This window comes from Canis lupus, chromosome 11 (assembly GCF_048164855.1).
Source record: "Canis lupus baileyi chromosome 11, mCanLup2.hap1, whole genome shotgun sequence".
NCBI classification, from domain to species: Eukaryota; Metazoa; Chordata; class Mammalia; order Carnivora; family Canidae; genus Canis; species Canis lupus.
This window is the reverse complement of record NC_132848.1, coordinates 35,277,245-35,301,132: the sequence shown is the minus strand read 5'-3', so window position 1 is coordinate 35,301,132 and position 23,888 is coordinate 35,277,245. Positions and strand designations below refer to the sequence as shown.

The following is a 23,888-nucleotide window of genomic DNA, read 5'->3' as shown; positions in this document are numbered from 1 at the left end:
TGGCAACCATGTAGTTATTATTTTCAAGGCATTATTCTGAAAGTGCATTCTTTATTTGATCCCTCTGCTAGTGCCAAGGAATGAGGACAGTAGCCATATTTTACTGACAAGAAACTGAGGCTAATGTAGGGAAGTAGCTGGTAGAACCAGGAACTGAACCCAGGCCTGGATAATTCTAACAGTTGAATAACTCCAGCCCCCTCCTGGTATCCACATCCTTACTCCTTAAACTTTCTGGCATTCCTATTTTGACTTTGCTCTTGCCCTTGAGGTTGTACTACACACCTCATCAGCTCTGTATGTACTATATTATGTTTTACTGGGGAACTACAGTCAGGACAATCATAGGGAAATACAAAGGCTTGATGTTGATCCCTCTACTCTCTACCCTCTACTGCACCTATCAGCCCTGGTTTTCTGCCTTTTTCCACACAATTATCAGGGCTACACTCTCACAAGGTCTTGAAAGTAGATGGTTGTTGGAAGGATGCTCCTGCTCTATGAGAGTATATCTGGTTAGAAAAAGTGTGATGTGGGGCATAGTTTCATTAACGAGCAGAATGGCTTCATCAAGGAGAATCTCTCTGAACATTCCCGTAACCAAACACTAAGCAACAGAAAGAAAAGTAAATATATGTGCAGATGCTAAGTGGAATCCCCTTTAATATGTAGGTTTAGGCCCTTTCAAATTATGTTATAAAAACCTATAAAAACCTGTTGGAAAATGAATAATTCAAAGAGATGCCTCTGGGTGTTTTCCAGAAATAAGCATGCTGTGTTGTTATCATTAGAATCAACATTGTCAGAGTGAGTCTTACACAGTAATTGAACTACCAAATGCTTCTGAGTATAACTTAAGCAATCAAGGAATGACGGTAACACCCCTTAACATCTGTATAAATTTATGGCGTGCAATATTTTTCCACATACATTGCATTGTTTTGTCCTTATCACAACCCATTGAGATCTATAGGATCTCTGTTTATTTTTTTAAAATTTTTAAAGATTTTACTTATTTATTTGAGAGAAAGAGCACACACAAGCTGCAGGGAGGGGCAGAGGGAGAAGGAAAAGCAGGCTTCCCACTGAGCAGGGAGCCTGATGTGGGGCTGGATCCCAGGCCACTGGGTTCATTACCTGAACCAAAGGCAGATGCCTAACCACCCAGGTGCCCCAGGATTTTCATTTAGATAAAAGAAAACTAAAGTTCAGATTTTAGGACTCCTGAATTCAAATCCACTGTTTTTTCTATTACTCTTAAATGTAGTAGTAATAATAATAATAATAATAATAATAATAATAGCAATAATGAAGGAAATTAAGGGAATGGTCTGAGAAAGGTGGTATCACCCCCACCCCCCTCACAGACACACACACACACAATTCTGTCTGGGTCTTGCCTGATATGTTGGCTTCTTGTATTTTACTAGGGATGGTGAAAAATAAGTTAAATAGATGTGATCCCTCCCTTCTGGATGATTATGTTTCAGTAAGGCAAAAGCGCTGCCCATCTAAAGAGTATACATTTATTCATTCATCAAATACAAGGACATATGGCTTTGCTGGAACACAAGAAGGTTTTGTGAAAATTATAGAAAAGTGCACCTCACCTTCTGAGGTGATGTGACCTCAGATAAAGGCACAACCACCAACCAGCACAGCCCTAGCCAGAATTTTAACCCCCTATTTGTCCCTCCAGCCTGACTCCTTTGTCCAGTGCACATATTTCACAACCAGAGGCAGAGACTCACACTCTAGAGGAGAAGACATCTATAAGTGGATCATTACAGTGATATAACCAATATCATAAAAGAGATTTGAAAAAGACACTACAGGAGTTAATTCCACTCAGAATTTTACTCTAAACTATTGCTAAGGTTTGAGAGAGCCTGACTAGTGGTATCCTTTTCCTGTCTCTGAGCTAATTGAGAGATAAATTTTAGAAATAAGCTACTATCAGAGGATATGACTTTAGGTCTATGGATAAGTAGACTTCTTCATACTAAGCCCTAGAATGAGACCAGTTTACCCACCTGGTCAGTTGCAGGCAGTATCGGATTTTCACTGCATACAACCCCCCTAGACCCACACTGGGGCCTGGCCATGCCAAACTCAAATTTGGAGAAGTCAAACAGAATGTGTGTTTCCTGAAAAGTGGATCATGTACCAGAGAAAGAGGGAAGTAAAGGTTGAGACTCTCATTCCCAGTTACCAATCCAAAATATGCAATTTCAAAACTTTGAAAGGCTGGAGTCTCCATGGAAAGAACAACCAGAAGTGGGGAAGAATTCCCCTCTACCCCACTCCCCATGTAACAAATATGATGACGTATTCATTCCTATTCCCAACACCACACCACAAGCAGGGACCATATCTGTTCCACTTTCCACTTTATCTCCATGGTACCTAGTAGGCACTCAATAAATATTTGTTAAAAAAATAATGATTTAAATGTTGACTGAAATGATCAGAAAAGGCTTCCAGAAAGGAAATAATGTTTAAGCTAAGCCTTAAAGAATCAGTAGCCAAGAAAAAGCAGAAATTAAGGGCAACTGCAAGCAGTTCAATGGGACAGTAGATTTTGTGAAAAGCGCAAGGTTGGAGGTGGCATGGGAGAAAGCACATCATAAAATGTCTTGTGTGCCAATCAAACAAATATTGGAATACAGAGAAAATTAAACAAGGATGAGCTGTGGATTCATGGAGTAACGTCTGGGTTCACATGACAGCAAGTTGTGACCTTACAGGTATGCCTCCTCCACACCTCCTATTCAAATGCCCAAAGAGATGCTCCAAAAGGTAAAAAAATCTTTAACAGGGTGAGCAAAAGATAAGGGAAAATTGTAAATCACATATCTTCTGGAAGTGATACATGCAGTGGGAAAATTGAGAAAAAGTAGAGCAAGGTAATCAGAAGTGCTGAGTTGTGGGACGGTAGGGGTGGGGCAGGCTACAGCTTTTGCCAGAGTGCTTAAGGCAGGCCTGCCTGTGGAGGCAGCATTTGAGGAAAGATTCAAAGGAACCGTGGAAATGAGGGGAAGTGTGCCAGGCAGAGGAAAAGCCAGTGCAAAAGGCCTCCACTGGGGGTGTACCTGGCCATTTCAGGAACCACATGAATTCCAAGGTGGTTTAGGTGGAATGGGCAAGAGGAGGTTGGGAGGAGATGAGGACAGGGGGTGAAAAGGGACCTCACCAAAAAGACACTTTGAAAAGCCTTTGACTTTCTCTGTAGGACTTTGGAATTTTAGGAGGTAAAGGGGTACATAACTGAGTCTATATAAAAGAGTCACTTGGGGTGCTGTATTGAGGCTAGACCATGGGGGTCCAGGATGGGAGCAGGGAAACAGCATAGGGGGCTATCACAGTAATCCAGCTCAGGGAAGGCAGTGGTTTAGACCACAGTGAAAGATGGGAGATGAACTTATTCTGGGCCTATTTTGAAGGGAAAGTCAGTATGATTTCCTGAGGGATTGCTTTAGGATGTGACAGAGGATCAATGATAATAACACCATTTGTGGCCTGAGCAACCAGAAGGATGGAATTGCTATCAACTGCCTAAATTTGGGAAGGCTTTGAGGGAGCAAGTTTAGGAGTCAAAAATGTTGAGTTTGAGAAATCCATCAAACATACAAGGGGAAATGTTGGGTATACAGTTGGATGTGTGAGTGCAGAGTTTGGGTGAGATGTCTCAGATGGAAATTTCAATCAGAGTTTTCAGCATATGAGTGGCATTTAAAACCATGAAGCTGGATGGAAGTATCAGGGGAATGAGTGTAACTGAGAAGAAGACCAAGTCCGATTCTTAGGGCTCTCCAGTAGCAGACGAGGGAACACAGAGGTAACAGAGAAGGAGCAGCCAGAGAGACAGTGGTACTCTAGAAGCCAAGGGTGGAAGCAAATTAAGGAGGAGAAAGTGATCAGCTGTGTAACATGCAGTTGATGGACAAGTAAGACAAAGGCTAAGAAGTGAGCCTTGGATACAGTCTCAGGTTAGGCATCGTGGACCCTGCCCACAGTACTTTCAGTGGAACACTAAGGCAGATCAGAGTGGGTTTAAGAGAAAGTGGGAGAAGAGGAGATAAAGACAAGGTATAGACAACTCTTTTGAAAGAATTTTCCTGCAAAGGGAAACACAGAATAGAAAGGCTTTGGGAAAGTAGAGTCATCAGTAGTTCATTTGTTTTTAAGATGGAAGAGAGAACACACATGCATGTTTGTGGGTTTGATCTAGCAAAAGAGCAAGATTGATAATGGAGGGGAGGTTGGGGAGAATCACTAGAAATATCATCAAGTGATTGGTTTTAGATTGCGTAGCGCATTTAGTGTAAGGACAGGGCAGGCAAAGAGGGTGGGGGTGGACCTGGGAACAGCATGGACAGCAGGGCAAGGAGGGCATAGAATAAAGGGTTGGGTGTGAATATAGTATGGTATTTATGAATAATCAGTGTATATATTTAAATTGAAAGCCCAAAACTATAATAAAAATAAGAATTATATGGCTTCACAAAAATATATGATAAAATATTAGTAGTGATGACAAGAAGCTGGCTCTCTAACTCCAGTTTAAAGTCGAAAAAAACCCTAGGATATAACCGGTGAAGGGAGGCAGAAGATGAAAAGATAAAAAAAGAATCCTCATGGGGGCACCTGGTGGCTCAGTTGGTTAAGCATCTGCCTTCAGCTCAAGTCCTGATCTCAGGGTCGTGGGATTGAGCCCTGCATCGGGCTCCCTGCCCAGTGGGGAGTCTGCTTCTCCCGCTGCTCCTGCTCTCTTTCTCTCTCTCTCTCTCCCTCTCTCTCTCTCTGTCTCTGTCTCTATTTCTCTCAAATAAATAAATAAATCTTTTTTTAAAAGTCCCTATGGATTCAGGGATTAAAAGTAACTGGTCCTCAGCTCTGATAATTAGAGAGAGATTTCAAGCATATTTTTATTTCAGAGGTAACAAAAATCTGTAGAATATAAAACAAGTATTTTAAATCTGAATGCCCTAGAAATCTGAGAGGTCTGATCACTCGTCCCTATAAGCCACATGGGACAGGCCACGGCCACACCCAGAATGAGGCCCCAGAGCTTAGAAGAGCTCCATGGGAGAAACAGAGGCTAGGTAGGAGAGTGGCCTACTTCACTTTTGTTTTTCCTTTCGGGGATATGAATCATTTGTGAGATTTGCAAATTTGAAGGCAAGCAGAAACTCCCACACATTCACTGGGTACAAAAGGACAGGTCTGTCACCTATAGCCATCATCATTGTCAGCAAGGATCATTCTCTTGGGGCACCCACTGAAGGCTGGCTGCAGGAAGGTCTCTGCTCCTTCTTAGAAGGAAGATGGGAAAAAGCCTGCATTCCTATTCTCTGCACTCTCAGAGAGCCCCACTCCACCCATCCTCCCTCCCCTTCTCCATCAGTCCTACCCCTCCCTACACACACACACACACACACACACACACACAACAGCCCCACTCCTTCCCAACACACAAGCAGCTGTGTTCTCATGATTGAAATGATATGAGGTCTATTTATTTTGGTTAAGAAGAAAATGTTTATAATTCACAAAGTCAGTGAATGGTTTCCTAGCAACTTCTTGTATAACTATTGTGAAATAATATTCTCTTTCTCTCTCTCTCCTTCTCTCCCCCTTTCTCTTTCATATTCTCTTTCTGGCCACCAAGGATTTTTTTTTCTGTTTTAACTAACAAAACACATTGAAAATTTGATTAAAAATTGGGACTCTCTCTCTAGGAAATACATGTGAACACATACGTGTTCACTCACAATTCAACTGCAATATAGTCAATTCTATACATAACTCAAGAAGTTCCTAGAATTCCTGAAATGTACCCATGGAGCCCAGTTAATTACCCTGTCCTACACACAGATAATAAAAAATTCATTTCCGGGATCCCTGGGTGGCGCAGCGGTTTGGCGCCTGCCTTTGGCCCAGGGCGCGATCCTGGAGACCCGGGATCGAATCCCACGTCGGGCTCCCGGTGCATGGAGCCTGCTTCTCCCTCTGCCTGTGTCTCTGCGCCTCTCTCTCTCTGTGACTATCATAAATAAATAAAAATTTTAAAAAAAAATAGATTTTCTGAGTATGGCAAAGAAATTGGGAATAATTAGAGAATAACTACCAAAAAAAAAAAAAAAAATTCATTTCCTACCCCTCTCATCCATGCAAGAAAAAAGATGACTACATGTGGTCACCCCTTCAAAAATTTGATGGATTCAGATCACTTCAAAACATCTCTTCCAAGCAGCCCGGGTGGCTCAGCAGTTTAGTGCTGCCTTCAGCCCAGGGCGTGATCCTGGAGTCCCCGGATCAAGTCCCACGTCAGGCTCCCTGCATGGAGCCTGCTTCTACCCTCTGCCTCTCTCTCTGCCTCTTTCTCTTTCTCTTTTTGTGTCTCTCATGAATAAATAAATTTAAAAATCTAAAAAAAAAAAAGATTTTATAAAAAACAAAACAAAACATCTCTTCCACCCTTCTCTGACATTACACATTTGAATCCCAAAGCATCAGTGGTCCTGCCGGGAAGGATCTGATCTGCCTGCTTTTCCCTACATTCTCCCAGCCAGCCAGCACTTGGGAAATGTGAACACACTTTATGATGGCCTGAGGAATATGCCATTGAGATAAGGCAACTTGAAAGCCTTCCAAAACCCAACAGAAATGGCATCGGTGGTTTCTTCACAAGGCTTCGTTCCACAGGCTCAGCCTCCACTAAGCATCAACCATCTGTGAGTGTCCAAGAACCAAAACCAAGTGCAGATGCTGAGTTGCCCTTCTCTCCCTCATCCCTTAACACAGCCCAAGGGCCCAAGGTTGATTTCATTGCTTCATGAGGCCCAGGGGCCTCATAAACGTCAGCTGGACTGGGGTTAGTCTTAGATCCTTGATCACATCAGTGTCACCAAGTTGGAACATCTTGACCCAAGTCCTTTATAAAATGAAAAACACATTGAATAAAGGAAGATATGAACAATGATCTTGCCTTGCATGTGTTTCTTTAGTCTCATAAGCAATCTTCTGAAGTATCACTTCAAGGAATCCGTATGGCAATGGGAATTAAACAGGTAGCCTCTAGAGACAGAGGAACCTGGTTGGAAACCCATCACCACCACATACCAGCTGTGTGACTGTGGACAAGTTGTTTACCTCTCTGTGCTTCATTTTCATCTGTAAAAGGAGAATAAAAATAAAAATAAAAATACCTCTGGTATAGGGTTGTCCTGAGAATTAAATGAGTATAAGCCATTTGGAACAACCTCTAGCCATCATAAGTTCTCAGTAAATGTAAGCTGCTACCACTCTTCCCATTTCACAGGTCAGAGACTAAGGCTCAGAGGGCAAAATGCCTCTCTCAAGATCACACCATCTCTAGCAAGTGATTCTAAGGACTGGGATGCTGTTGATCTTCCTCAAACACCAAACTCTTTGAAACCAATCACCTTTTTCAAATTAGTCTTTATGATACTGCATTGTACCTGGGATATTCCTGCCCAAAATGCAAACCTGTATCTTACTATAAGGAAACATCACACAACCCAAATTGAGGGTCATTCCAAAAAAATAAATAAATAAATAACTGGCCCATACTCTTGAAAAATGTCAAGGTCATGAAAGACAAAGCCTGAAGTTTACTCCATATTGAATGAAATTATAGAGACATAATGATTAAGTTTAACACACAATCCTGGATTGGACTCAGAACCAGAAAAATGTGAGGGGGTTCTGCTACTGGGACATTATTAAGTCAATTGGCAAAATCTGAATAAGGTCTGCAGGTTAGTTATAGTATTATATTAGTGGAAATCACCTGATTTTGATTATTGTAAGAGAATGTCCTTGTTACTTGAGAAAATACACATTAAGTTATTTTGAGATAAAAGGACATCATACCCACAACTTCCTCTCAAGCAGTTCAGAAAGAAAAAAAAAAAAAAATATATATATATATATATATATATATATATATATCTTAGAGAGAAAATAAATGTAGCAAAATGGCAACATTTAGAGAATCTAGGGAAAGAATATTAGGGAATCTGTGCTATTCTTGCAACTTTTCTCTAGATCTGGAATTACTTCAAAATAAAAATGTTTTGGGAGGGGCATCTGGGTGGCTCAGTCAGTTAAGCAACCAACTCCTGTTTTCAGCTCAGGTTATGATCTCAGGGTCATGAGACGGAGCCCGGCATAGGGCCCCAGGCTTAGAGTCTGCCCTCCCCTGCATGCTCTCTAAATAAGTAAATAATAGTCTTTAAAAATAAACCGTTTTGAGAAAAGAAACACAAGGAATCAATCTTCTCACTGCCAGTGATTGCCCCGAGCTACAAAGTCTAGAGCAGAATTTCTCTGCAGTGTCACCTACAGATACAGCTTCATTCCAGAGAAGCCTTCCTTGTTGATGTTAACATAGTGTATTTGTTTTTCCAAGAGAAAAAAATACTCTGAAGCCACTGGACCCTTAAAAAGAGAGACATTTTTAAATTAGAAGACATCATTCTCTGTTGTCCAAGAGGACAGAGAGATTTTTCACCCCTTCCCCCACTCCTAAAAAAATGTCCATGGTTACACTCATCATTTGACACCCACTCACAAAACCCTTTTTTGTCTGCCAGATTTTCACAGGCTTCTAAAGAATGTGGTGAATTTGCTGTTCCTGAATGTGGTTCATTTGCACAAAATTCCTCAACCCCTTTTTCTATCCCCGCTTTCATCATCCATGCCCTTTTGTCCTATAGGCCACTTAAAAACAGCACCACAGAGTGAGCCGATAACCAGGACTGGAGAGGAGGCCGCAGGTTGCTCAGTGGGCAAGCATTCATTCAGGGAGCACCTACTATGCACTGCCCACAGACCAGGCACCCAGGGAGCAGGGGGCAAGCCTGCCCCCCCTCACAGAGCTTCACTGGGGAGAAGTGGCCACTGCTAACCAGAGCTTGGAGGCTGTTGCAGAAGGAGAGGTACAGGGTGCCGGGGGACCCGTACAAGGGGGGGCCAACGTATCCTGCCCAGGACTGGAGAAATCCCACATCACATATTAGTTAGATCAGAGGGAGTTGGGTGGATAGTGGGGAGGAAAAATAATGCTTTTCACTCATAAAAATGAACACCCATACTTTCTCGAAGCAAAACAAAACAGCACTAGAGGTAGAAAAGGGACTGCTTCTTCCTTAGCTCTTTAACCCACTGGCATGGATACTCGCAGAGTCCCTGTCCGCTTCCCCTCCTGCCACCCTGCCAGCATCAGGTCACCTGGCCAGAGCCAAAACCGGGTGGCCAGTGGAAGGAGGGCCCCTTAGTTGTCGCTCACTGATCACGACTCATCCCAGGGCTGGGTAAGGGCTCAGCCTCTTGGAAACAGCACAGCCACCAACATGCAAAACCAAATTGTTGTCCTGGCAGTGAGCAAGGAAGAATGGGGCTGCTGGGTGGGAAGCCAAAGGTGTTTGCCAAATCCGTGTCTCTAGCATTCCCCCACAGCTCGGACAGCCCGATTTCACATGGAGCCTCGGAACAGTGATTCTCCAACCTAAACGCGTATCATTGTCACCTGGAGACAGAAACTTCCACGCTTGGAACCCTTGCAATTTTTGCCCTATGTATGACTTTACCAGCTGTTCATTTGTATCTTTTATAATGAAATGGTAATCATAAATATAGCACCTTCCTGAGTTCTGTAGGTCCTTCCAGTGAATTATCAACCAGGGAAGGGGTAGGTCATGGGAATCCCCAAGTTCATAACCAAGTCAGACAGAAGTGTAAGTAGCCCGGGGACCCCACTTGCAGCTGGCATCTGAGTAAGGGCAACTTTGGGAACCTTGCCCTTCAAGTAATGGATCTGATGCTAACTCCAGGCAGTTAGTGTCAGAATTAAAATGAACACCCATGTGTCAGAGATCGGTATGGGAATGCACACGTGTAATCATTATACATATATAATATACATATATAATCATAATCCCCAGTTTAGACATGAGACGTGGACACTGAGAGGCTTTCCCATTCCCATGATCACACAGGAGACAGTGGAGCCCAAACCAACACTCAGATGTTGGTCTCCAGAACCTGAGCTCTAAATCCAGGTGACAGCTCGACACAGTGCAAAGGGTACCATTTACCTGTTGTGTTTGTGAACGATGCTCCAGTTTTACATGACAGAGAGCCCTGTCATCACCTCCTCAGTGCGGGTCAAACTCGTCTCATCATGAATCATCTAGGGCATTTGTTAAAAATAGGGCTTCCCAGGCCCTTCCCGGGACGATTCTGATTCACTAAGTTTGGGATGCGGCCTGGGAACTTTCATTTTTAACAGGCTCCCTGGGTATTTCTGACAGTCAGGCAAGTTTGGCCAACACTGGGCTGTGCTGCACTCCACAGCCTCCTTCCCCAGCTGCATGGATTGGCCGAATAATCACGCCCTCCTGCCACCCAGTCTTTGTCTGGGTACCTGACACATCCCAATGCAGAGATTCTAAGACCTGGGATATGGTCTCCTCCGATCTCCACACTGTGGTTCAGTCTTCCACTTGGAAGAATTTGATCAACTAGTCAATGAAACCAATGTGGCCTGGCCAAAGCCAAGCTCATTAACAGCCCCATTCCTTCCTGCTTCCTGCTCTTCCTCCCATGTTTTCCAGGGCAACAAATGTCCCACCATCTGCCCAAACACCAGAGCCTGAAATCTTTGGCACATCCTTGCTGCACTCTTTCCTTCATTCCTCATCTCCTGGTCACCATGTCCTAGCAATCTCTTCCTTCTACATGACACAAATCAGCTCCTCCTCTTCTCTCTCCCTGCCTAGATGATACCCCACTGCATTTGTCACCCATACCAACTTACTAACAAGACTTTCTGCTGTCCTCCTTCATCCTTACCCACCCCATATATGCCACCCTAGGGAGGTAAATTGCATATTCCAAAGATAATTGCAACACCATCTCCCATGTCACATGTTCTTTTAGAATCTTGCCACTATCCCATAAGAGGTAGGGTCTTTTTCCCTTTTACTTGAATATAGGTGCATTTTTGTGACTGTTTCAATTAAGAGAGTATGCAGAAGTCACACTACATGACTTCTGAGGCTAGTTCCTAAAGGTGACTCAAATACCCCTTTACCTACCATGACACTCACTCTTGAGGCCTTCCGTCTCCATCTGTGTCTCCATGTCAGCAGCCAGCCACCCTGAAACTGCTGTGCTGGGGAGAAGTCCAAATCAGTACACACAGAGAGGCTATAGGGGATGGTTCTGGGGCTACACAAAGGAAGAGAGACACCTGATAGGCCCTCAGTGGCCTCAGCCACTCCATTCTTCAATGTCAGCCACCACTTGGCTACAACCACATGAGAAACCTCAAACAATAATTGATAGCTACACCTTTCCCAAATTTCTGACCCAAAGAAATGATGAGAGATGATAAAATAATCATGGCAGGATTTTTTTTTTAAATATTGTATGTGTGTATGTATTTATTTGAGAGAGAGAGAGCACAAGCAGGGGGAGTGGCAGAGGGAGAGGGAGAAGCAGGCTCCCAGCTGAGCAGGGAGCCAGACACAGGACTCAATCCCAGGACCCTGAGATCTTGATCTGAGCCAAAGTCAGATGTTTAGCTGACTGGGCTACTCAGACACCCCAAAATAATTGTGATTTAAAACCAATAAGTGGGACATCTGGGTGGCTCACTGGTTGAGGATCTGCCTTTGGCTCAGGGCGTGGTCCTGGAGTCCCAAGATCGAGTCCCGCATCAGGCTCCCTGCATGGAGGCTGCTTTTCCCTCTGCCTATGTCTCTGCCTCTCTTTTTATTTATTTATTCATGAATAAATAAATAAAATCTTTTTTAAAAAATTTAAAAAGTAAAAATTAAATTTTTAAAAAAGCCAACAAGTTTCTGGAGTGGCGTTTGTACGTGGCAACTGCTAACTGGAGTACCCTTCAATGGGCACACAGTGGCCGGAACTGTATGAAGTGGTGCTACTCAGAGTGTGGTCCCTGGCCCAGGGCTAGAGAGCGAACTGTTAGTTATCACTCAGTATGGATATTGAGAGTAAGTGCCTTTGACAGGGTGATTTCCTCCTTGTTGGGTCTTGTTATAAAAAAAGGAAAAAGAAAATCTTGGTCTTGAGCTTTGTCTGGTTTTGGGCAGACCTGGGTTCAAAGAAATCACTTTTGGTGGGTTGGTCATATGCTGCCCCTCTTGGAAACTGCACTGCATTGAAAGGATGAAGAGAGGCCATGAGGGAGGACAGAGGAAAAAGCACACGGGCAGAGGCAGTAGTATAGGGGGCAGGGAGTCCCTATCTAAGGCAAGAAAAACAGTGACGTGTTCATGGGACTGCAAGAAAGCCAGATGCCCTTATACAAGGGCTCATCTTGGGAATCTCTTCAGGTGCAAATAGCAGAAGACCCTGCTCCAGTGGCTTAAACAAATCAAGGTTTATTTTTCTCCCTGTATCAGAATATCCTCTTGGCACTGGACAACATACACCAGCCAGTCTTCCTACTGCCCAAACTTGCAACTCTTTAGGTGCTTTTCCCAAGTCACAGAAGCTCACTCTGCCTTTGGGTGGGATAACTGAAATGTGTGTTCCACTCTGGCTCTGGCCATTCCCTTGCAGGATGAAGCTCCAGGTGCCCACAAAGGATTGTACATAATGATCCCCCTATTGCCTTTCTCCCCATCTTGGTCTCCTGTTGCGTCTCCCTTCTCAGCATTTCCTGGGATCATTTACCAAATAAGCTACTTGCATTCCATGAAGCTGAAGCAGCAAAAGCAAGACGGAGAATGGTGGGTGTTAATGCTGGAAAAGTAGGCAGGGATCAGAGAGGTGGAGAGACAGGGACTTGCCTAAGGACACACAGAAGTTAGAGGCACTGCTGGAATGGGCCCTTGCCCCTGGAGTAGCACACCTGTCCATCTCAGGTCCCACTATGCTCACAAAGACCTAAAGAAACAAAATGGCAACTTAAAGTTGCCTCCAAAACAATCTTGGTGGTTTTTCCTATAGATCACTTCATCTGAATTCTTCTCGTGGTTTCCACACCAAGCAGCATCCACCACAGAGCCTTTCTCTAATACTGAGACTATCGATAGACTAAAACCAAACAAAAACAAAGACTCAGTAGGAGCTAGGAGTGTCTTACAAGTGTATCCACATCAGTCAGCTTAAAGTGAAAGCATAGCCCTTGAAGTCAGACTGCTCTGTGTGTGTCTCCTGCACTTGCTAGCTGTGTGGCTAAGCACATTTTTCGAAACTTCTTTACGCTTCCTCTGGAAATATAGGTACATTCATAATGCTACATTATTGGATCATTTCAAAATAAAATGTATATCGTGGACAGGTGCCTAGATCATGCCTGACCACAGTATATGTTTGGTAGTAGCCAGGCCCCTCTCTTCTTTTCCTACACAACAAAATGAAAGACCAAGTAGAGATGGATTGCCCAAATAATCGACTCCATTTGTCTAGTGTTTCTCAGCCACTTGCTTCACCTGATTATTTCTATGAGGCTACTACCTCATTACAATAACACTGCACTCTATTACCAGTGGGCCCATAAACAGAGGCCCCACTAAAATAAAACCATTATAATCAAGGCTCAGATTTAATCACTGGCTAGTGGGCTCCCTGGTGGTTTGACCAAGAGCCAGGCAATAGTCAAATAATCAAACTGCAGATGCTGGGATAGCAAATCAGCTTAAATTTAAACAGTGGCAGAGACCCAAACTACAGTGGGGAGAGGGGAGATGAGGAGGGGGAGATGCAGGCTTGCACAGGGTTGGAATTTCCCTTCTGCGGCCTCCCAAGCTAATTGGCCCATAAAATAACCAGGCTTGTTAATGAATAATAGGCTGGTTCCTGAGAGGCTCCTAGGTCAGGCTGTTACTCTGGACCTGCTGGCTGTTGACTCTGTACTTAGAGCTGAAAGGGATCCTGGGGTGACATGAAGACAGAGGCATTATGATCTCCATCCTACTGGTTGCCCATGGGTGCTTGGCTACATGGGAAGAGGAGCCTGAGTCATGGAGCCAATAATAACAGGGAAGGAACCAGATCAGTTATGGTGGGCTGAGGCTTAGACAATTCAGGAGCCCCTTTCAAGAAAAATAAGACAAAACTGTGCATATAAAATATCTTGGACCATCCAGTACCATCTTACATGAAACAGTGGTAACCCCAACACCAACCAACCCAAAGAGAAGGTTGGTGGGGGCAAAATGGAGTGGGGAAGAGTTAGCAGTCTTAGCCTGTTACAGTTTGAATATGTAAAAACATAATCCACATAAATGTGACTCTGGACCCACTCCCAGGCAAGTGGGGGGCTCCAAAACTTCATTAGCTTCACGGTAAGCCCATCGCAAGAGGGATCTAAGACCATGAACTCTTAGTTTTTCATGTTTTGCTTCCTGATATGATTCCATCAAACCATGAACACTGATGCTATCTAACTTCAGAGACGGGCTGTCAGTAAGAGCATGATGAGCAGACTATATTCCAGGTGAGTGTCTCAGGGCACATCAGACTCTTTCCAAAACCAACACACCATGGGCTTTTGATTCCCCAGTTTGTAGTTCTCTCTGTGATCCGTAGGAACTGTGTATTTAAAAACTAGGTGCTTTGTGAAATAGGCAGACATTGAAGCCCATCGAAGAATGTACACCTGGACATTCAGGAGAACTGCAGTTCAGACCCTCACCAGGCAGGTGGTCAGTGTCTGGAAGCATCATGGCTAAGATTAAATTCAACAGATTTGGGTTCTGGTTCTGGCTCTGCCTCTTGGAGCTCTGTGACCTTACATACCTTACTTAACTGCCTTTGACATTGAGTGCCTTATAGAAAATTGAGGTAAGGAAAATATCTGTTTCGGGGCACCTCGGGGGTGCAGTGGGTTAAGTGTCTGCCTTCAGCTCAGGTCCTGATCCCAAAGTTCAGAGATTGAGCCCCAAGTCAGGATCCCTGCTCAGCAGGGAATCTGCTTCTCCCTCTCCCTCTGCTCCTCCCCCTGCTTATGTGCTCTCTCTTTCCCTCTCTCAAATTAATAAAGTCTTTTACAAAAGGAAAATATCTGTTTCATAGGAGAGGAAAAAGCCAATTAAGATAATTCATATAAGTCACTTAGCCTCATTTCCGACACATAATCATAGGAGACTGAGATTCTCTGGGATTAAGAATGAATCTACTGTCCCTCCCTGTTACAGAAGGAATGTTATTCCCCAGCCCCGGGCCCCGCCAAAATTCATACATTGAAGCTCTGGCCACCGATGTGACTATATCTTTGGAGTAGGACTTTTATGAAGGTAATTAAGGTTCAATGAGGTCATAAGGGTGGGTCTCCTGATCCAATGTGATTAGCACCCTTATGAGAAGAGACACCAGAGAGTTCTCTACCACGTGAGGAAGAAGGAGCCGGTCATCTGAAAGCCAGGAAGAGGGCCCTCATCAGAAGCAGCTCCTGCCAGACTTTGATCTAAGACTTCAGTCTTCAGAACTGTAAGAAAATAAATGTCTGCTGTTAAGCCACTCAGTCTGTGGTATTTTGTTCCGACGGCCTGAGCAAACTAATACACTTCCACATCAGTCCTCTCCTTAGATACAATTACTGGCCAGGAGACCCTGTATGTCCTCTCAAACATTTGCAGCCAACACGGCACTTTCTCTGTGCATATGTGATCAGACCAGAAGGAAAGTACCATGCAGGGACACTTTAGGCAGGTCCTCCCAGATTTCATTCTCAGAGTCGCAAGAAGGAAATAGACAAGCATATATAACTATATATAAGAAGTGATGGCCTTCTTGCAAGGATCCTTGGAAATGTGAGGTGGAGGGAGAAATCAGCACACTGAACATCAGCAGTACGATAATCTCATCTCTCTCTTCTACTCTGAGGTGGCTGCAGAGTAAAGGCAAATGTCACCCACCAAGGCTCAGAAAGCAACTTAAGTGAAGGCACCTGTCTTCCCTAAACTGGGCCACCATTTGTTCTGATTTCAAGATTTGAACACAAATCTTGATTGTTGAGGATCTCTTCCAGTTGTGGATACACTCCTCCCCGGTCCAGGTGCTCTCCGGGGACTGCCAATCCCCCACTCCAGCTCCGGGATGACCAATCAAAACACTTTACCTCTCCAGTCACAGTGACTGTGTGAGAGGTGGGCACATGACCCGAGCCATGTGGGCTAGTCTTCACTGAGACTTTTCAGCTAAAACAATCTAGGAAGATCGCTTCCTGTTACAGGAGTTCTTGAGGGGATGTGAAGTCATGGTTTCTAGTGGTCACCTTTGCCCATCATACGGAGTTAACCTATCTTAGGGGAAGAAAACAAAAACAATGCAGAGAGGGAGGGAAAAGAGCAAAGAGATGAAAAAATAGAGTTATCTCTGAAGATGCTGAGGCCTGGATCCAGCTATGCCTAAAACCTACATGGACTTCCCAATCATAAGCCAACAAGTTTTGTGTTCCTTTTGAGGTAATTTGACTTGGTTGGTTTGGTTTGTGGTCGTTGTTGTTTCTGTCACTTCTATCAAAAAGAGTCTTAATACATTTACCATGATACCCAACCTGACTGGAAAGTTTTGGCACGATTTGGTCAGGGGGTCACTATGGGGTGGCAAATTTCTCTCCTTACTGCATAGTCAACTGTGATGAGACTCCCTTGCAGCCTAATCTTCCAGCTTCCCAGTCCTCAGCTGACAAGTGGTGCGGGTGGTATCACACCCACAGACCTATGCAAGGCCTGCTGCCCACACCACAGCAGCTAAAGTGGGGAAGCAGAGTGGAGGCCCCTCTGCTGAAGCCTGATCCAGGCAACTGTAAACCTGCAAATCCAGTTGTCGAAGGGAAAGTTTGTGGAGTCTGCCAGCCGAGCAGGGTCAGCAAGAGGGAGCAGCTGAAATTCTCCTGTCACCCACAGATGGCTTCCAAAGCAGGTACCACATGTCCAGTGTTTGCTCTAGAGAGAGATGCAGTTTGTCTGCCTTGGCTTGTCTGTGTGCCATGGGGAGTGGAGGAGAGGAGGATCCAGCATCTCCAGCCACAGGACACAGAGAAGTGAAGTCAGCTTGCATCTGAAGATCATCCAAGCCCTGTGACATGTGACCAGGCCACCAGCTTCTGGGGGAAAGCACATTCCCACGTGTTTATTTGACAGCCCAGTACATACAAAACAGACCTGCTCCTGGGCTACCACGTCACTGTCCAGCCTTGCTGGGGACAGACAGCACATCTGGGAAACAAGAATCCAGAGCTTGATGGCATTTCCTTCCCTTGTGACCTGTGAGGGGCTTTCACAGACGTCAGCTCCCACCAAGTTTGAGGACAAGAGCGGGGAACAGGGCAGGTTAAGTGAAATCACACCGCTTTCTCAAAGCCATGCTGTCAGTCCCATGCCTCACTTTCCCTTCCTCAGCTTCTCCCAGCTGAACCTCATCTTGGCCTACCGGTCCATCTACCCACAAAACCCATGAAGAAAGACTTAAGCAATCCTGTGGCATCCTGCCTAACCAGCCTGGATAGAGGCAAAAATTTCTTCAACACACACATTCTTACACATATGCATCTACATGTGGGCATAGCCTTGCTCACGTGTTGGCACGCATATACATAATACGCCATACGCTCATGCATAGAGGCTCATCACAAGCACACGTGCAAACATCCATGAAAACATGTAACAGAAAAACACCTCTGCTAGAGTTTAGAACCCTGGCATATTTTTTAGTCAAGTTCATAAAACCAATGCCAGTGTTCTTCCATTGAGCAGAGTCACTGAGCCTATAAATGCCTTTCTGACACCCCCCCCAGATTCCAGTGATTTCATCCAGGATGAAGATCTGAGTTTTTCTTACTTACAACCTCTCACTGATGCTGCAAAGATGCAGATCTGTCATGACAGCCAGAATAAAATCTGTCACTAACATATGTGGAAATGCAACCGAGAGGAGGTAGGAAAGACTATGGATTCACTTGTGCCAAAAGCTAAACAAGGAGAGCACACAAATAAAAAACCATAGTCCATATTCATCAAAATAGATCATAAATTCCTAATGAATATTAATGGATCAGACCCAGCATTCTAACCTCAGAAATACAAGAATCATGAAGACATCTATTATTGTAATTCACTCTATTAACATTCAAAAATATTTATTGTATTATTTGAATATGCATTCTTTGCCAATGTAGTATTGGCTCAACTACAGAGAAATAGAGCAAAATAGATGGATGAACATGATCGAGCCTATAAATATATTAATGGAACAGGAGATTCCAGAGACAGACTCACATAGAGGGACAAATTGTAATGATAAAGGTGACAGTTTAAATCAGAAAGACGAAAGGAAAAACCATCCAATATGTGGCACTGACACAACCCTTCAGTTCACAAGGGGAAAAATAAAATTAGATCCTGCTCAACATCATTCAAAACAATAGATCCCAGATGTATGAAGCTTCAACATAAAAACCCAAACCAAGAAACCTTCTCTTAACTGTAGAGAATGAACTGATGGTCCCCAGGGAGGAGGTGGCTGGGGGGGATGGGTGAAACAGGTGATGGGATTCAGGAAGACACTTGTGATGAGCACCGCGTGACATATGGAGGTGTTGAATCACTATTTTGTACACCTGAAACTGTATGTTCACTAACTGGAATTTAAAATAAAACTTAAAAAAAATAAAAAAAACCCAAACTGCAGAGTATGTCCTATAGCAAATGAATTCAGATAACGTTTCCAACAAGTTCTGCCCTTCAGCGCAATAACACTGAGCCCACATTTTGAATGATAATACTTCAGGCCCCACTTCTAGCGCGATGAGGTTTTAGTAGAGTAGGAGAGAACCTGCGAGAATGTTCTTACAAGCTTGAGACGAGGAGGTCTTCCTAAGCAAGATGCAAAATTCAGAGCTGCAGAACACTGACAGATGTTCAATGCTCAATCAGTATTGAAAGTTTTATCAAATGGACCCCAAGTGAAAGTTCAAATGTGAAATGCTACCAACAATCCAAAGTGCTTTCAACAGAAAAATCATTAATAAAGGTGATTACACCATTTACTATACAGCCATTCTATGTATGGAATCTTAAATAGTGGTTACCAAAAAAGATGCAAAGCTGGACATGGAGTTTTGGTAAAAATTTCTAAGACACGGAGCTAAGGGTCCAGAACTGGCCACATAGACAGATGGATCCCATTCGTGTTGAAAAAATGCACGTGCAACTTATTATAAGACTTCATGGGAAACGAACTAAACCCATCTGTAATGAACTGCTTGTGGTGGTTATCTCTGAGGAGGACGATGGGGTCAGTGGGTGAGGGATGAACTTCACTTTCTAGCCTATAAGCTTCTGAATTGTTCAGTTTTTACAAAGAGAAGGGATTCATGAGTTTCCTTCGTGTCATAGGTAAGAGACAAAGAAAATCCTAACATTTGGAATCAGGCAGGCTGTTGTCCTGGCTCTCATGTAGCTGAGCTTTGTCACCTGTGGCAATTGGCTCAGTCAAAATCAGGCAACAGCATCACCTCATAATAATGTTATGAGCACTGAATAAGAGAAATTATAACCACTGTTTATTGAGCACCTTCTGTATACCAGGCTTTTTAAATGCACTGTTGCCTTTTAAATACACCAGCAAGAGGATCCACAGCAGCAGCCTCATAATATAACTATTGTTACTGATTTGCATGTAAGGAAACAGAGGCCCAGAGAGGTGAACTAACTTACTCAAGGTCACCGAACGGGCGGGTGGGGAGAGGGTCCAGGGGAGGACCTGGATCTTTTTGACTCGGAGTTCCCCCATGTTCCCCACTCAAGGTCCTTTTGTTTTCTCTCTCAGAATGATGCTGGCACTGGGCTTAGACAACACCCCGGAATCAACCTTAAGCCAGCTCAGCACAGCCCCCAGGCTAGACCCTGCAGAAAGGGCACCAGGAATTCCTGACTCACAGCCGCAGCCGATTGCTCACAGACTGTGTCTGGAAGCACCCATCTCCCACTTCCTCTGAAATAGATAACAGTGATTTTAGCCTCAAACGCTCCTGGCATAAAACATGAACTGTAATAAATTTGGACTGAAAAAAAAAGCCCTCCTTGTAAAATAGCAGCCAGAGACTTGTATTATAAAACTCTCTACCCTGCTACATCCTGTCAAAACCCCCACTTCAGCCAAAGAAAAGGAAGAAAAGAAGAGGCAAAGACCAGGAGACAGGTACTACGGTCAGTGAGGGCTAATCAGAACCAGCAGCGGCAGCAGCTAAGCAGATGCTAAAGACGAGGAATGGACAATTGCGTGTTTGAATTATTTACAGCAGGGCATACAATCTCCTTTCTCTCTGTGAACCTGATATTGTCAGTAAAGCCCAAAATACCTATGAATATTAGCTACGCCCTTTTATGGGCTTACTAGGTGCCAGCAACTCTTAAAAATTTCCACAGATTAACCCATTCAGCCCCGCACGATGACTCATAATCCCAATTTTCCAGATGAGGAAGCTATGGCGCAGAGAAGTCAGGTAAGTTCCCAAAGCCTGGCCAGTCTGACATCAGCGTCTGCTCCCTTAACCACTGCTTTAGACTGCCTCTCAAACACCTGGTGTGGGGAGATTGTTTGCACTGAAATCAAGGAAGGAGCTGGACGTTGGGTCTGGATTTACATGGTGCAGAGAGGTTAGCCTCAATACAAAACTGACCTTGAGGCTATCAAGATACTTAGAAGTCTAGAGGAGAGAATTGGGCCACCTGGGGAAGGGAATGAGGGGTCAGGCTTCATTCTACTACACCGCTGTCCTTGTTGGTTGCCGTGGGACTTAACAGGATCAATCTCACCTGGGCCCCGCTGCCCCCCTAAATACACCTAGAGATACAGATGCAGGAGTCCGGTGGGAGGTAGACCAGCGGCTCTATTAGTGAGTTGCCTGAATGGACAACACGGCTGATACCCCCGGCGAACTGGTTTCCATCACCTTTCCCAAAGCTCATGCCAGTGCCATCCAGTAGAACTTTTGGTGATGAAGAGAATATCTGCTGTGCCCATGAGGCAACCAAGCCACCTGTGGCTGTTGAGCCGTTGAAGGGTGGCTAGCACAACTGAGGAAGTAAATTTTAAATTTGTGCCTGATTTCAATTCTCAGTGCCACATATGGCTACTGGTTACTGTTTGGGACTACAGAGCTCTAGAGCTTGGAGCACACCTGCCGGAGAAGAGCCAGGGACCCTGGCAGCAAGAAGGGGAATCACAGCCTAATACCAACTGAGTCTATATTTGTTTCCTGTCACTGCTGTCATAAAGTACCAAACTGTAGTGACTTAAAGCAACACATCTGTATTACCTTATAGTCCTGGTTGTCGGAAACTCAACACATATTTATTTCACTAGGCTAAAAGCAGGGTGCCACAGGGCTGCATCCCTTCTGGAAGCTCCAGGGGAGAATCCTCATTCCTTGGCCCCTGGACCCTTCCACCGTCTCGCAGCTAGCAGCATCACGCGTTCTCGTCTCTGTCTTTCCTTATCACATCACTTGCCCTCTTATATGGATGCCACAATTCCACTGGGCCTGCCCAGAGAATCCAGGGTGAGCTTCTTGTCTCAAAATCCTTAGCTTAATCATATCTGCAAAGTTCCGTTTGCCATGTAAGGTAATATATTCAGAGCTTCTGGAATTGGGATGTGTGTATATCTCTGGGAGTGTGAAGTCAGTATCCTGCCTACCACAGAGTCCTATACTGGGACAGTGAAAAATGGACTTCCAAATCTGCCTCTGGGACCTGACCATTGAGGACTGGAATTGGAAGAGAATGCAGGGTACCCTGCTCAACTAGGAGGTGCCATTTGCTCCTTTTATACAAATGAGACCCCATGGAGTTTTGCAGTGCACAACCGGAGCAGCTGTACAAGGGGCTCTGGGAGATAGCTTCTATCCTACAGACAGGCCATCATAAAATGAGAAAGGAAAGGTGAGCATACATACTCAATTCCTTCTCCTGGTTCGGCTAATCAGATTATGCCTTCTTCCTCCCTTGGGGGAAGATTCAGTGAACAAAAGGGAGGAAATGCATTATTTCCTACTACTTTTCACCACCTGGAAAGTGGGGTAAAATTTCCTCATAGAAACATGAGGATAGGAGAAGTAGTTTCTCCTAAAAGGCTGTCTAGCTCAAAGCATCCAGCTCCTACTTGGCTGGAATAGATTCCTCCCCACAGCACAGCACATACCCAACACCTCCCCACCCCAAATGTTCCTGGACTGACGCAGCCAGAAGACCGATAAGACCAAAAGTCCCTCACTGGCAAGGATGACCCTTTATAACAGGCCCACAGGAATGTCCTGTGAGGTCGGCCTTTCCCCACCGTGGAGAACTGAGTGCAATCAGCATTCTCTACAGCTCTTGCTGCCTTAGTCCAGTTAACCAGATCCAGCTCCCTTAAACAAGAAGGGATGTAATTTCAGCCACAATTTTCTCCCCTTCCTAGTACCAAGAACAGAGTTTCTCTGGCTCTACCCCCACACAGTTGGGGAAGCTCCAACTACCATCAAAAGCCCCTCTAAGAGAGTTATGAAAGTCCTCATGGGGGGGGTAGGGGCAGCTCATGTGTGCTCACCGATATCCCCTCCTAGCCACCAGGTAGCATGAGACATTCTTTTTCTGCTGCTCCAGCAATGACATCCCGTAGTCCCTCGGACGGTCTGGGTGCATCTCAGCCTCCCCCACTCCCTGGACAGTGTGGAAGCTGGGACAGCTTACAGCCTGACTCTGTTCCGGCCCCTCCCACACAGGCTCCCCACCCCAACCTGCCTTAGGCACCAGGGTCTAATGAGAGCTCCCACCACAGTTCCCTAAACGCTGCCTTCTATTCAGTCACCAGTTACCATGGCCTGTTTCCAGGGCTCTGCCTTAGACACCAATGAGTGTCAAGAAGGTGGTGAAATGTGAAGATAAGAGTGTGACTTGAGGGCCATGAGAGGGCAACCTTACTGGGGCAGGCATGACATCTTCTCTGAGGAATGATATTTGGAGCGATCCCTTAACCTGAAGGAGGAGGAGAGGTAGCTGTGCAAAGGGCTTGGAGCAAGAGTACCCCGGGCAGAAGGAAAGGTTGTGCCAAGACCCCAAAGCCATGACAGGCTGGCTTTTGGTCTGAGGAACAGAAAGAAGACCAGTGTGACTGGCACTGGGTGACAGAGGACAGAGGGCCCCGAGGCAAAGTGGGAAAGGGCAAGAGTAGAAAGTGGTCCAGGGGTGCCTGAGTGGCTCAGCTGGTTAAGCATCTGCCTTTGGCTTAAGTCATGATCCCAGGGTCCTGAGACTGAGCCCTGAATTGGGATCCCAGCTCAGCAGGGAGTCTGCTGCTCCTTCCTCCTGCAGCCCCTCCCCCGGCCTCTGTGCACATGCACCCTCTCTCTCTCGCTCATGCTCTTTCTCTAATAAGTAAGAAAAACCTTCAACAACAACAACAACAAAGTGGTCACATCATCGGGGCATTGTCAGCCATCAAGACATTTGAGCGACTCCTAAGTTTGGGGGTCTCAGAAACTGGGGAGACAAGACACTGTTCATTGAGGTGGAGAAGTGGGAGAAGAAAGCAATGGGCTGCAAAGCCCGTGAGGTGGAGCTACGCTTTCTGTCTGAAGGAGCCAGTAGCACTGACCACCAGGAAGCTGGGTGCTTGGGACCAAACATTTGCCCAGTAAGATAGATGGTTTGCAAAGCGTTGCCCACTGTCTGCCCAGTGATGTCTCTGGAAGTGGCCAAATAGCCTCCTGGTTACAAAAATAGAATGAGATTCACACATGCACTGACAAAGGACATTCTCACTCCTTTAATTAACCTCACCCTCACGGAGTCAGCTAACAGACTACTCTGTCCGAAACAGTAAATCAGCCACAA

General features: G+C 44.9%; 1 long non-coding RNA gene across 1 annotated transcript in view; it reads right to left on the bottom strand.

Annotated features, from left to right (window-relative positions):
• Positions 1-22,711, bottom strand: part of LOC140642243 (uncharacterized) — a 76,492-nt gene extending 53,781 nt beyond the window's left edge. The window contains exon 1 of the long non-coding RNA XR_012038741.1: positions 22,603-22,711. This is a non-coding gene — a long non-coding RNA (uncharacterized lncRNA). The remainder of the gene's footprint in view (positions 1-22,602) is intronic.
• Positions 22,712-23,888: the final 1,177 nt, after the last annotated feature.